This window comes from Grampus griseus, assembly GCF_964374135.1.
Source record: "Grampus griseus genome assembly, chromosome: 5".
Taxonomy (NCBI): Eukaryota; Metazoa; Chordata; class Mammalia; order Artiodactyla; family Delphinidae; genus Grampus; species Grampus griseus.
Window position 1 is genome coordinate 135824211 of NC_138998.1, and position 12557 is coordinate 135836767.

Consider the following 12557-nt stretch of genomic DNA (forward strand, 5'->3'; position numbering starts at 1 on the left):
TGCAGCATGTGGGATCTTCCCGGATCAGGGCTCAAACCCATGTTCTCTGCATTGGCAGGCGGATTCTTAACCACTGTGCCACCAGGGAAGTCCCACCAGCAATAAAAAATTGAGTCAAATTTAATTTAGTGTTAAAGGTTGCAGATGCTTAAGTGTCCTGATAGAAGTGAAACTGTGGTGGATGGGGGTGGGTTTGGCGGTGGGAGCAGGGAGAAGAGAAGCAGGAGGGAGGAAGGAGTTGGTTGTATAGGTGGAAGTGTAAGTTTGGGCAGAGTCAAGATTGCAATCTCTCACCCTCAATAGGGACACTCTTCACCACTTCCTTCAAAACAATCAAGTTGAATGTGGACTTTAACTGCATTACTAATTTTGAAAAAGTCGGCACTCTAAAAGAACTTTTGATAGTCATGGCAACTTTTGATACCATGAGAATCAGTCTGAAGTAAGTTATTTGCCTACTTTTTGCCTAACTTATCTTAAGTTTAGTCTGGTTTCTTTCATGGCCTGTGCTAATTTGAATGGTTGCCTTAGTATATCAAGGTTCTGATAACTGTAGGAGGGAAACATTTGTTGGAAAAACTCAAGTGTCTTTTCTCCAGTCACACAGGATAGAGACCAGTATTTATAACGGGCTTGTTTTTCCTTTTGATTTGTACTAAAAGATTAAAAACATTTTATTTACTGGAGTATAGTTGATTTACAATGTTGTGTTAGTTTCAGGTGTACAGCAAAGTGAATCGGTTAGACATACACATACATCCGCTCTTTTTTTAGATTGTTCTCCCATACAGGCCATGGGGTTGTTTTTCTTTACACCTGTAAGATTGTATCTGCAGCCACTGTACTTATGAACGGTTTAAGCTTCAGAAAAAATTGATATGAACATTATCATAAGATTGCAAAAACAAGCTTAGAAATAAATCCATAAACTGGTGAATAAGAGTAAAATAATATCTATAATATCCTTTTTACCATAATATTAAATGCCATTTTACTAGACTGGTACAAAATATAATTTCAGACAGTGGCTGTCTACTAATTACACAGTAGCCAGCACAGCAGGGCTACTAGCATACCTAGGTTTTAATGCCTGGGGAGCACACCTCGCAATATTTAGTCAGGCAGAAGGTCTAGATAAAACAAAGATAAACCAAGGCCAGAATATTAATAAATTGTGGGCGGATCTAGAATCTGGAAACTGAGACGATACATGAAAAAGGAAATCAGGGAGTTGGACAAAGATACAGTAACAGCTTAAGACGATTAATTTTCGGGGAATTCCGACGGGGAAGGAAGGCTGTGCCCGGAAAGGCGGGAGGGGGGGTTGAAATCCGTGGGATTGCCTGGGAGAGCCTGCACAGCCTAAAGTTTTTATGATGGCTCCGTCCATAATTTCTGTACGCTTGCATTGGCCGCCTCAAAGACCGAGCGACAGGATTTAATCAAGGTGTCAGCCGCAGGGGCATCGTGAATACGGGCGAAGCGTCCGGAATTCCTGAGATGTCTGAAACGCGGAGGCGGCCTCTTCCCCACCCCCCGCCGCAGCCTCCGTGGGCATTTTCCGGCGAGGGGGGCACGCGAGCCCTTCGAAGAACAGCTTAAATCCGCGGACGTGCGCGGCTGGCGCGCTCCCCGGGGATGAAGGTGAGAACCCCCGGCCCGGGCGCGCGAGGGGTGGGTTCCCCGGGTCCCCGCGTGGCCTCAGAGTCCAGCCCCCCTCCCCCCGGAGCGGGCGGGGCTGCGGGCGCACGACGCGGAAGCGCTGGGCTGCGAGGGCGGTGGCGCGGGGCCCGCGCGCGCTCTGCGGGCCGCAGTCGGCGCGGGCGCGGCTGGCGCGGCGGGAGCGGGGCGGGGCGCGGCTGGGCGGCCGGGGAAGAGGCGGGCGCTCGCGCACAGGCCGGGCCGCCGCCTCGCCCCCCTTCCTCTTCCCCTTCCCTACCTCGGCCCGGCCATCCCCCTCTTCTCCCCTCCCCCGAGCGAATCACGCGCCCTCCTCTGACACTCGTAGCGGGCCCGAACTCCGAATTTATCCTTCACGTGACCTGAGGGGGTTGGGTGGTTGGTTGGGGACGGAGGGGGAGAGGGAAAGGAGGGAACGGAATCTGCCGTTGCCCGAGCAACAGGCCCCGCCCGCCGGCTTGGGGCCGGGGGGCGGGAGGAGGACGTCAGCACGTCAGCCGGGGTTTTGCGTTTTGATTGACAGTTGCTATAGCGACCGGGTCGGTCCGTCGCCATTTTGTTGGTTGGTTTTTTTTTAAACCCTTTCGCTTCCCGCCCGAATAATAATAAAAAGCCCCATTGGAGTGAGGCGGGGGTGGCGGCGGCAAGAGCGGCGGGGGGATCCGGGGAGACTGCTGCCGTCGCTGCTGCTGATCGCGGCCCGGGACGGGCTCAGGGAGCGGACACCCCGAGCGGGGGGTGCGGGCGCCGCCGCCGCCGCCGCTTCTGCTGCTGTTCCTGCTGCTGCTGTTGGTGCCGCTGCCGCCGCCGGCGAGCGGGCGGGACCGGTGTGAGTGTGAGAGAGTGTGTATGTGAGTGAGCGTGTGCGAGGACGAGTGTGCGTGCGTGTGTGTGTGAGTGTGTGTGTCTGTCTGTCTGTGCGGGGACTCGGGGGCGGGCGGTTCGGGCTCTCCTGGCGGAGGAGCCGCCGCCGCCGCCGCCGCCGCTCGGGCCCCGGCGCTTCTCGCTGCGCAGGTTTGGAGCGCGCGCCATTTTGTGAGATTTACAAAATCCTCCTCGGGAAGAAGCCACCGGCAGCGGCCGCGACTCGGCGCCCGGCCTCGCCGCCGCCGCCCTCCGCGCCGGGCCGGGCCTCGCGGCCCCGCCGCCGGGAGTCGGGGTCCGGGGACTGCGGTATTTGCTGGGGAGGGTGCTGTCGCCTCCCCGGCCCCGGGCGCCGCTGGAACCGCGAGCCGGAGAGAGACTGAGGAGGCTGCGGCTCGGCCGCGGAGCCGGGAGCGCCGGGGGCGGAGAGAGGAGGCCGGGGCGGCGCTGGCTGCGGAGGCCGCGGCGAGAGCGCAGCGGCGAGAGCCCGAGGCAGAGACTCACCGGAGGGAACGGCGCGAGCGCCCCGCCATCGTCCCGGTGAGTGTCCGGCCCGGCCCGGCCGCGGCCCCGCCCGGCCCGGCGCCCGGCTCCCCCCGCGGCCTGCAACCGGGCCCGTGCCGAGGCCGGCCGGGCGGAGGGAGGGACCTGCCATTTTAGGAGGAGGCGCCGCGGCCCGGGGCCGGCCGCCGGGGGAGGGAGCCCGACAGGCCCGGTCCCGGAGGAGAGGCGGGTGCGAGCGGAGGGAAAGTTGCGGAGGGTGGGAGATGGGGCCGCGGCCTCCCGGGAGCTCCCGGGAGCCGGGGCCTGGGGGCCGGAGAAAGCGCCAGACCTTCACTGGTCGCCCGAGCGAAGGGGAGGAGGTTGTCTTCCTCCTCCTCCTCTTCCTCCTCATCCTCTTCCCCCAGCTCCTCCCTCGTCCCTCCTCTTGGTCCCCACCAGTGTGGGAACGGCCGGGGTTCTCCGCAAGGACAATGCGCGGGTTAAGAAAATGGGGCTGGCTGCCGGGCTAGGCGCCGGGGAAGGTCGCGAGTCCGGTCCCCGCGCGGCCCTTTTGGGGTGTGTGCTGGAGCCAGGGCACTCGGCATGCTCCGAAGTTGTGCAGTGAGTGCAAGTGAGCCCGGCCACTCGAGGTGGATTGATGACTTGTTTAGCAGCGGGAGGAATTGGTGGCTGAGGATGCGTAAATTATAATTGATACCTGGGTATTGCAACGGAACTTCACAAGTCTGTTAATAGGCACAGACCCACTCTCGTTTAGAGACACCGGAGCTGCTGAATAGCTTCACACTTAGCGAAAGGCCCCTCCCGGGTCCGAAATAGTTAAAAAATGGCAGAATTAGTGAGTGAGTGACTCTGACCACTTCTCTGTGCCTGTCGTCCAACCCTTGGATGATGTGAATCTTGTAATCGAGGTGCAGTACTTGAATGCCAGCACCATTTGGTTCTTGAATTCCGCCCAAGTTGTTAGAAAATACATCTTATAACATTGTTTTCACACTGATTTAAAGATTAGGACGAATAGTGCCAGGCACTTTTCTTCAGGGCCTTATGTGTATTAAGTCGCTTATCCTCCCGGTAGGAACTGTTACCCATTTCACAGATGAGGAAACTGAGCGATGACTCATCCAAGGTCATACAGCTGGGACCAGGAGTCTGTAGCCAGCCTGGGCTCTTAATCACTAGGGTATAACTCATTATTGTAAATACTGGCAAATTTTGGAGCGATCTGTGTGTAATGACTCAGGATTCTAACCTAGAGCTTCTGTCCACGTATAGTGTTTTGCATGGAATTAACTTTGTGGTTTGCGGAAGCGGAAAGGAAAGGTTGAGGTGAGGGCCTCTGAATGAAACTAACTAGTCAGCTTCTGCCCCCCCGGCCCCCCCCCCACCGCTCCCAGTCAAACTACGTAGACAAGTTTTGAATGGAAGGAATTAAAAAATATTCTTCAGTGTGTTTTGTTCACACTTAAATTTAATTATAGTCATGTAAGTATTGATGAGTCATAAGAAAGTTTTGTGCAAAGTTATTTTTAGTTACTTTTTATCTTTGAACACTTAAGATTTTCTCTGTGATCCCTTACACTTTACATATACAAAGTATTTAAGAATGGATATATTTAATATTTTGGGGGCGTTTTCATAATTCAGTGGAATTACCTTTAGCTTTTGTTTTGTAAACTTCTTATATCTTGATAAGTTACGAGAATTTTTTTTCAGCTAGAGTATAAATGTGGAAAGAGAATTAAAATTTCAGGTGCTAAGATTTTAAACGGAAGATCATTTCAAAGAGACTGCAGTTATGAAAAAAGTTCACTCCGTTAGATTAAGATTTTTAGTATACATATGACTTACACTTAAAGTGTACACCCAGCGCTTTTGGAGGATTTGCCTTGGAGTAGCAGTGATGTTTATGGTGGCCGTCCAAATTCATTTAGACTTCAGACCTTGCCAAAAAGTTGAGTCCTGTCAATGTCTACAGCAAGTTGTAATGTAAAACTGAGTATAAAAAGTTCATAAGAAGTGTGAGCTCAGAAGTTAATTATCCTGAAAGGAAGGGTCACTCCTGTGTCTGTAAGGTGAAGACTCACTCCTTTGAAATCTAAAAAAGATTATGGATTTGAATAGAATTAAGTGAGTGGATGGTCCTTATTGGTAGGGGTGGGAGATGGACTAAGTGATCTAGTGAGATCTTGTTTTTGTTTGGAATATGGAATTTAGGTTTAAGATCGTTTCTTACATTTCTTTTAAAGACTTTTTGGTGGAATTCAATGGAAACTTACAAACATACATAGTTACTGTGTCCTGGGGATTCAAAAATTGAGTTAATCCAGCCTCTTTTAAGGGCACTAACATTCAAAACAAATGAAGATGTTCCATTGTAATGCAGTGTCTTGTTTGGGAATGTAGATGTTAAAAAAACCCCTGCCTTAGAATTTTTTTCCTCTAGAATATTGTCTGATGTCTGCCCCTTAGTTTCATTTATGGAGATTTTTTTGTGTGTATGACTTAGAGATGTTGTGGTGGGGAGTGTGGTAAGTGCAACAACTGGTATTTAAAGAATTTACATAGGTTTTTGTAGAGCTACAAATCCCCATGAAACCAAATTTAAGATAACTTGTTATAATACGTGGTGAGAGTGACCTTTGGCATATGTTTTGTTTTGAAACTATGTAAAGAAAGAAGATGCTAATTTGTATTGAATCTTGGGTACTACTTGAAAACGAAACAAAAAAAGGTTAGAAGTTTAGAATGCCCAGGGATGTTTTCACATGCATGTTTATGCTTGGCAACTATCTAGTCATGGGGAGAAAACTTGAATAGAAGTAACTTTATTATGAGTGAGAAGGGAATTAATTGCCTTCTACGTGATCTTAAAAATAAGCTTAATAGAAGAGGGGGCTTCATTTGTGACTTTATTTGTGGTAAGGTGTGTGCCAAATTTTCTTTGCTTTAACATTCACTTTTCCCTTGTCTCAAAGAACTTTCACATTTCCTACACACCCAGCCCCACCCGCAAGCAGTTTCTCTTTTTATCCCCCCCCAGAAAAACTTTATCTCAACCCAGCAGAACCCCAAAACTTCCAGAGTCTTTATAAAGAACTTGATTTTTCTCTCCCAAAATTTTAGTAGTCTTAGAATTTTGTTGTATTACTATCAGTAAATTTAAACTGTGAGTTAAGAATCACTATTTTTTGTTGAGTTTTTGGGTGGTTTTACCTCCAGATACTTGTGTGTATTTTCTGTTTAGAAGTAAAGATATTACTTGAAGCTATCAAACATGATCACCTGAAACTTGACACTATCATACTTTGCCCTGTAAGGTGAAATGCATGACTTTATTACTTTCGTGTGAGCACCTTACATGTATATATAGTGGTTATGCTTTTGGAAGGACTTCTTACCATATATCATTTTGACAATGGGCAACGTTTTGATGGCTAGAGAAATTATAGTAATTCATAACCCAAGGCGTGCACAGTTTTGGTTTAAAAATTTTGGGGGAAGGGGTTAAAATTTGTGGTTAATTAGTTGGAAAAATCATCAAATTATTTTAAATTACTTAAAATTTCTCCCCAGTTGCCTCTAAATAAAGAAATCATTTGAAATCTTGCCTTATGTCAGTGCTATAATGTTAAGCTAGAGCTGTAAAGTTTACCATTGGTTATGTGAAAGTGAAATGTTGACTTCACATGACTAAAGTAATTAATTTAAGGCTCTTATTAGGCAAGAGACAAGTCTTGTTTCCTAACCTAGTGGCTACAGGCAGCCTTAGTTTCATTTTTTGGTATATGAAAACAAAATGACTTGGAAATATTGCATTGTATAAACCAGCTAAATGTTTTTAAAAAGTTTTGGTTTTGCTTTGAAATCCTACTTCCAGAGTTGTATAACAATTTAAAATTCTTTATTGGAGATAACTTATGGTACATTGAACATCTAAGATAATGTGGTTCCTTGTAGGCATACTTTTTGCTAATACAGAACCATTTTGGCTTTTCAGCAATTGATTCTTCTCCCAGAGCTATGTATCCTCTCTTCTAGAAGGTGACTTTTAAAAGTTTGTAATACTGTTAAAGTTTTGTTTGTTTGATGGACGTGTGCCCATATCTGATACATAGTGCATAATAGTTTAAAATGTATCTTTACTCTTGATGAATTATTTTCAGTTTTATCTCCCCATAATTGGATTGCTTGTTCAAATTGATTTTGTGGAGAGGGGCTTAGTGAACTGGTTTAACATGGAATGAAACTGGTTTCAGCATCACCTCTATTTTAAATAACATACCTGTTCATTAAATAATCCCCTTATTTCTCTAAGTATATAAAATTTCGACTGGAAAGCGTTTATTATTTTTTTAAGTTTTATGGGTATTTGTGGTTAAGGTTGGCAGTTTAGCACATGCATTTGGGTAAGAAGATGCTCAAATTGTGACATCTATCCAAAATCTGCTTGATAGCAAGTTAGAGATAGCAGCTGAGGAAGCATGATAACTGTGGAGAGAGTATTGGCCTGTGAGATGGTGCCAGGCAGAGCCTCCTGAGTCAGGCAGGTCTGGAATCTCAACAGGTCCTGCCACTCACTGGCAGTGTGGACTTAAGGCACAGTGATTTTGCTAAGTATCCGTTTTTTCATCTGTAAAATGGGGTTGATGATACTTACCATGGGGTTCTTGTGAAGACTGAGATAGCACACATACATTTCTTAATAGCTTTCTCCCTCTTTCCTCTTCTTCATTGATACTCATCTTTATGGTCTCAGCATAAATTCTACTTCTTCAGAGGCCTTCCCCCAAACTCCAGTCTAAGTGAGATTCCTTGGCCATGCATTCTTACAGACTCTGCTTTTTTTGACAGCCATCACTAAATGTTGCTATACAGTTATTCATATGTACGCGTAAGTACACGTACTCATTTATTGTATGTAACTCCCTCTCTCCACTAAACTGTAAGGTCCATCTGGACAGGAATAATTCTGTAACCCCAATGCCTGGCACATAACAGGTGTAGCTAAATGTACATGTACATGGAATGATGGAATGAGGAACCTGTGTGCCACATTCTGCCTGAGCACCATTCCTTAGTTCTGCAACCTTGGGCAAAGTAGCTTCTGAGCTTTAGTGTCCTGTATCCAGATGTGCAGAGCACCCGCTGCCTTGCCCAGGATTTTGAGAATGTGAAATGAGATACTGTAATGAGGTGTTCCGCAAAAAGCGTAAAATGTAAGTTGGTACAGTAGCAATAATTTCAGTAGTGAGATTACCCAAGAATTTATAATTAGAGTTTCAGCTTTACTGAGCTGGTAAGTAGCTGTTATATAATATTTATTAGTAACTTAATCTTTCTATATGCATTAGTTGGAACACAAGATTGGACCTATGTTCTGACTAAATACAGTGGCTTAAACAAGGAGTTTACTTCTCTCTCATATAAGTAGCCTAAGGCTGATTGTGGTGGCTCCAAGATATAGGGGACCTTGGTTCCTTCTGTCTTGTTTTTCTATGCTTAAGGGGACACCATTTCCTATATAGTTCAAGACAGCTGCTCACCACATTCACAGTCCAGGAACAGGATGTGGGGAGAGGACATCCCCTCTTTAAAGACAAACCTGGAAGTTGCATATGTGACTTTTGTTCACACCCATTGGTCAGAACTTAGGTGGCCACATGTAGCTGCAAAGGAGGCTGGGATATGTGGTCTTCAGTAGGTAGCTGTTTGGCTGAAAATCTGTTTCCACTGAAAGAAGAGAATCGGGGGGTGGGGGGATTATGAAACATTGCCTGTCACACTTTCAAATGTTTTGGAAGAAACTTACAGAAATGAACTTTGAAAAGACAACTTATTGCACTAATTAATAAGTTTATATTCCATATTTGCTCTTTTGAGCAAATTACTCTTTTGAACTATGGTGTACAAATTGAAATAGACTATCAGTACATAGTATATAGAGTATATACATATGTAGTCAGATTAGAAAAAATGTAACTAAACTTCTAATAGTGAAGGAATTTTGGGTCACATTATTTTACTATGGTGTTTTCTGATAGAAACATGATTCTTGATTGCTTTGACTATTATATGTAAACAGTATTTGAAATCTAAGCTCTTGGATTTAGTTTTAGCAGTCCCCTTGACCGTTTTGTATGTATTTGTGCGCATATCCTCAGCAAGCAATACTAGGATATTGTGATTCAGTATCGCAATATCTTGTTAGGTTTTCAGTAAATGTTTGAATCACTGAAGTTGCAAGGAGGATGATAGCAGTGATATTTAAACATTTACTGTCCAGTATCTTCCTCTTTATTTCATGGGTTTGACAAAAGAGGAAGGTCTAGGATTCTTTGAACTAGCGTATAATTAGGTCAAGTAGAGACCTGAGGAACTAATGGGTCTCAAACAGTTTTCAGGAGAACTTGTCAAAGTTGTGGGATTCCCAAGCTCCGATACTTCTCTTTCTGTAGGTATGGGTGACACTCTAGAATCCCCTTTCTTAATTTGGACTCCAGGTAATCCTGATGCAGTAGAAACATTTTGAGAAACATAGACGTAGTTCATTTCTCATTTTAGAGAAGGAAAGGGATGCAGAGAAAATAAATGACTTAACCAGTGCCTCAGAATAAGCAGGTCTGGGGGTTCTTTGTTCTTTCTACAGAAGAGGGGACAGAGAATAGAGTACAATTGCATTTTTTTTTTTTTTGGCGGTACGCGGGCCTCTCACTGTTGTGGCCTCTCCCGTTGCGGAGCACAGGCTCCGGACGCGGAGGCTCAGCGGCCATGGCTCACGGGCCCAGCTGCTCTGCGACATGTGGGATCTTCCAGGACCGGGGCACGAACCTATGTCCCCTACATCGGCAGGCGGACTCTCAACCACTGCGCCACCAGGGAAGCCCTGCATTTTTGATTTTATAGGAAGATCTGTTGTTTTCAAATATGTTGCTATTTATGTGTGAGCTCATTGGTAGTGAATGGTTGGCTCACTTACCTGTCTTCTTAGCCTCTTAGAAGAATAGCCTGAGTTGGTCAAATAGTATTTAAAGGTGGGAAACTGAGGTTTTAATTCAGGTGTAGTTAGTGTCGGTGCTGTAGTGAGTAGGGTAGTGTATCTCCAGCGTTAGGGTAGATGACAGGTAGGTTTTGACCTGGCATGTTTAGAAGGAACAAAGGGAGGTCATGTCCTCAAATTATTACTTTCCTTTTCTTCTGGTTTGCTTGCAGTTCTCACTGTTGAATTCATTCCTTTAGATTAAGGTAAGAGCTGGATTCCCTAATTTAAAGTGGAAATATTCCCAGAGGAATATCCTTTATCTGTTATCAGGCTAACACTTTATTTTTATCATTTAGCTGGCTGTCATTTTAAACATTGGAGAGTAGCACCTGCACTAATAAGAGAGCTTTTTGGGACGGGGAGGGAAGGATAGGGCACATGTGCCCTTGCCCAAGGAAACCAAAGGCATGTTTGAGAAATGTCTGCTTGTGGTGCAGTCCTGGAAGGGTTCACGGAGGCTTCTCTGGTGGCCGGAGGTTGGTAGCATTAGACTGGCACTTGCTGGCCTTCTGTTGCTAAGAGTGTCCGTAATGGGACTGTGGGTAATTTTGCTGAGGACCACTGGGCTTGATGGAATACGGAGTCATTGGAGTAGGAGTGTTCTCTTTTTCTTAGTGTTTTTTCATCGTTTTAGGGCTCCTATTTGAGCAGTCTTATATCAGACATAAAAGGTATCATTTTGATCTAGAGAATTTTAGTTCTTAACAATCAACAAGTTATGTATTCTCACGATTAAAAAAAAAAAAAGATCCAGCCCGGTAGAATGGTGTCACCTCCCCACCCCCTGTGCTCCATAAGTAATAGCTATTTAGTTTTTCCTACTAGAAATGTTCTATACATATAAATGTACAACTGTATATGTAAACATTTAGTACATACACGTCTGTTACAAAGCTGTCTATTTAGTGCGATCCTGATTTTTTTTTAGTGTGACATTGTGTGTGTGTGTGTATCCACTCTGTGTACTTAAAATCAAAAGCAAATGGGATCATGCTGAACACACAGTTTTGCAACTTAAGCTTCTTGATCATCTTAGAACTATTCCCATATCAGGTGGTAGAGTTTCCCTGTTTTTTTAACGGATGGGAAGTATTCCATGTTATGGATGCAGCACAATTGAGTCAGTCTCCATTAAAAAGCATTTAAATTATTTTCCCCTATCTTTGCTATTTTTATACAATGCTGCAGTGTACATCCTTGTACATGTAACTTTTCTGTGAGCATTAGCCAGAGAGTATATATTTATAAGGGAAATTGCTGGTTCACCAGGTATGTGCACATTTGAATATGTATTACCAAATTGTCTTCCAGAAAGTAGCACCAATTCGTACTTCATCAGCAGTGTCTGAGAGTGTATAGTTTCCCAAATCTCACCAACACTGGTGTTATCAAAGCTTTAAATCTTTGTCAATTTAATAGGTGAATAGTGAAGTCTAATTGTTTGAATTTGCATTTCTTTATGAGTGAATTTGAGCATCTTAGTTGTACTGTAAGTCTTGTACATTAAATAACAAAGTATTCATTCTTTGTTGTTTAGTTAAAATTGTTCTGTGATTTTCCTGTATTTATTCTGTTGAATGAAAAACTGTTTTGATAAATTGTAAATGCTTATAATTGTACCTGCTTTGATAAATTGTAAAAGGGGCTTCTTGTTCCTCTTCAGCTGAGGAAACATTTGCCTGTCCTCTGTATAAGATATGTGAATTACGGCGGTAGAAACTTTTGACTACAAAAGTAAATAAGGTTTGGTGACCTGTGCTGTTAGTGTTGAGACAGTTGTGTGTATACAGGCAAAATTAGCACAGGTAAGACCATGGCTGCTAACAATTAGAGCTATTGCCATACAAAGAACTAATTAGAAGAACGTGGGGAAGGCAGACAGATTGGGCATCTGAGCAGGCCTTGTGGAGGAGGAGGGATGGGAGCTTGGTCTCGAAGAATGGATGGGCTTTTTACAGTAGAACCTGGGGAAGTGACAGTCGGCTGGAAGAAGTCATATGGGCACCTGTGGTGGTGTGCCTGGAGTTTAAGAGCGTGTGTGTGTGTTTATGTGTGTGTGTGTGTTATGTTGGGGAGGGATAGGAACAATTGCAGTGAGAAATGAGAGTTATGGGTCTTAAAAGGAATTTGAATTTGGGGCAATTGAAGGTTTTTTTCAGCAGGGCGATGATGGCAGATCCATGGGTTAGGGAGATGACAGCCTAAGAAGGAAGGTTTTGAAAGGCTCATTCTAGGTGTACTGGCATGAGGAATAGGAGAGGGAAAAACAAGACAGAGGGAGAGCCAAGTTTGGAACATGTTGAGTTCCTAATTATTTAATTTTCAACAGAACAAAGTGAATATTTCTGGATTCAAATAGCAACGTGACCCAGGTTTTGGAGATAGAGAGGAGAGAATTCAGCTTTGGTGGCAGTATAGTAAAGGCCATGACGAGTTGAATGACTGGCTGCATGGGACAGTTGAGAAT

General features: G+C 44.8%; 1 protein-coding gene across 3 annotated transcripts in view; it reads left to right on the forward strand.

Annotated features, from left to right (window-relative positions):
• The window catches only part of DYRK1A (dual specificity tyrosine phosphorylation regulated kinase 1A), a 222192-nt gene that overhangs the window by 75185 nt on the left and 134450 nt on the right, over positions 1–12557 (forward strand). The window contains exon 1 of one of the 3 annotated variants that reach the window (XM_082654274.1): positions 2953–3084. The exons of the other annotated variants lie outside the window; for them this stretch is intronic. The gene's annotated coding sequence lies outside the window, so the exon portion shown is untranslated. Of the gene's footprint in view, positions 1–2952; positions 3085–12557 lie in introns of those variants that run through there. 3 annotated transcript variants of the gene reach the window in all.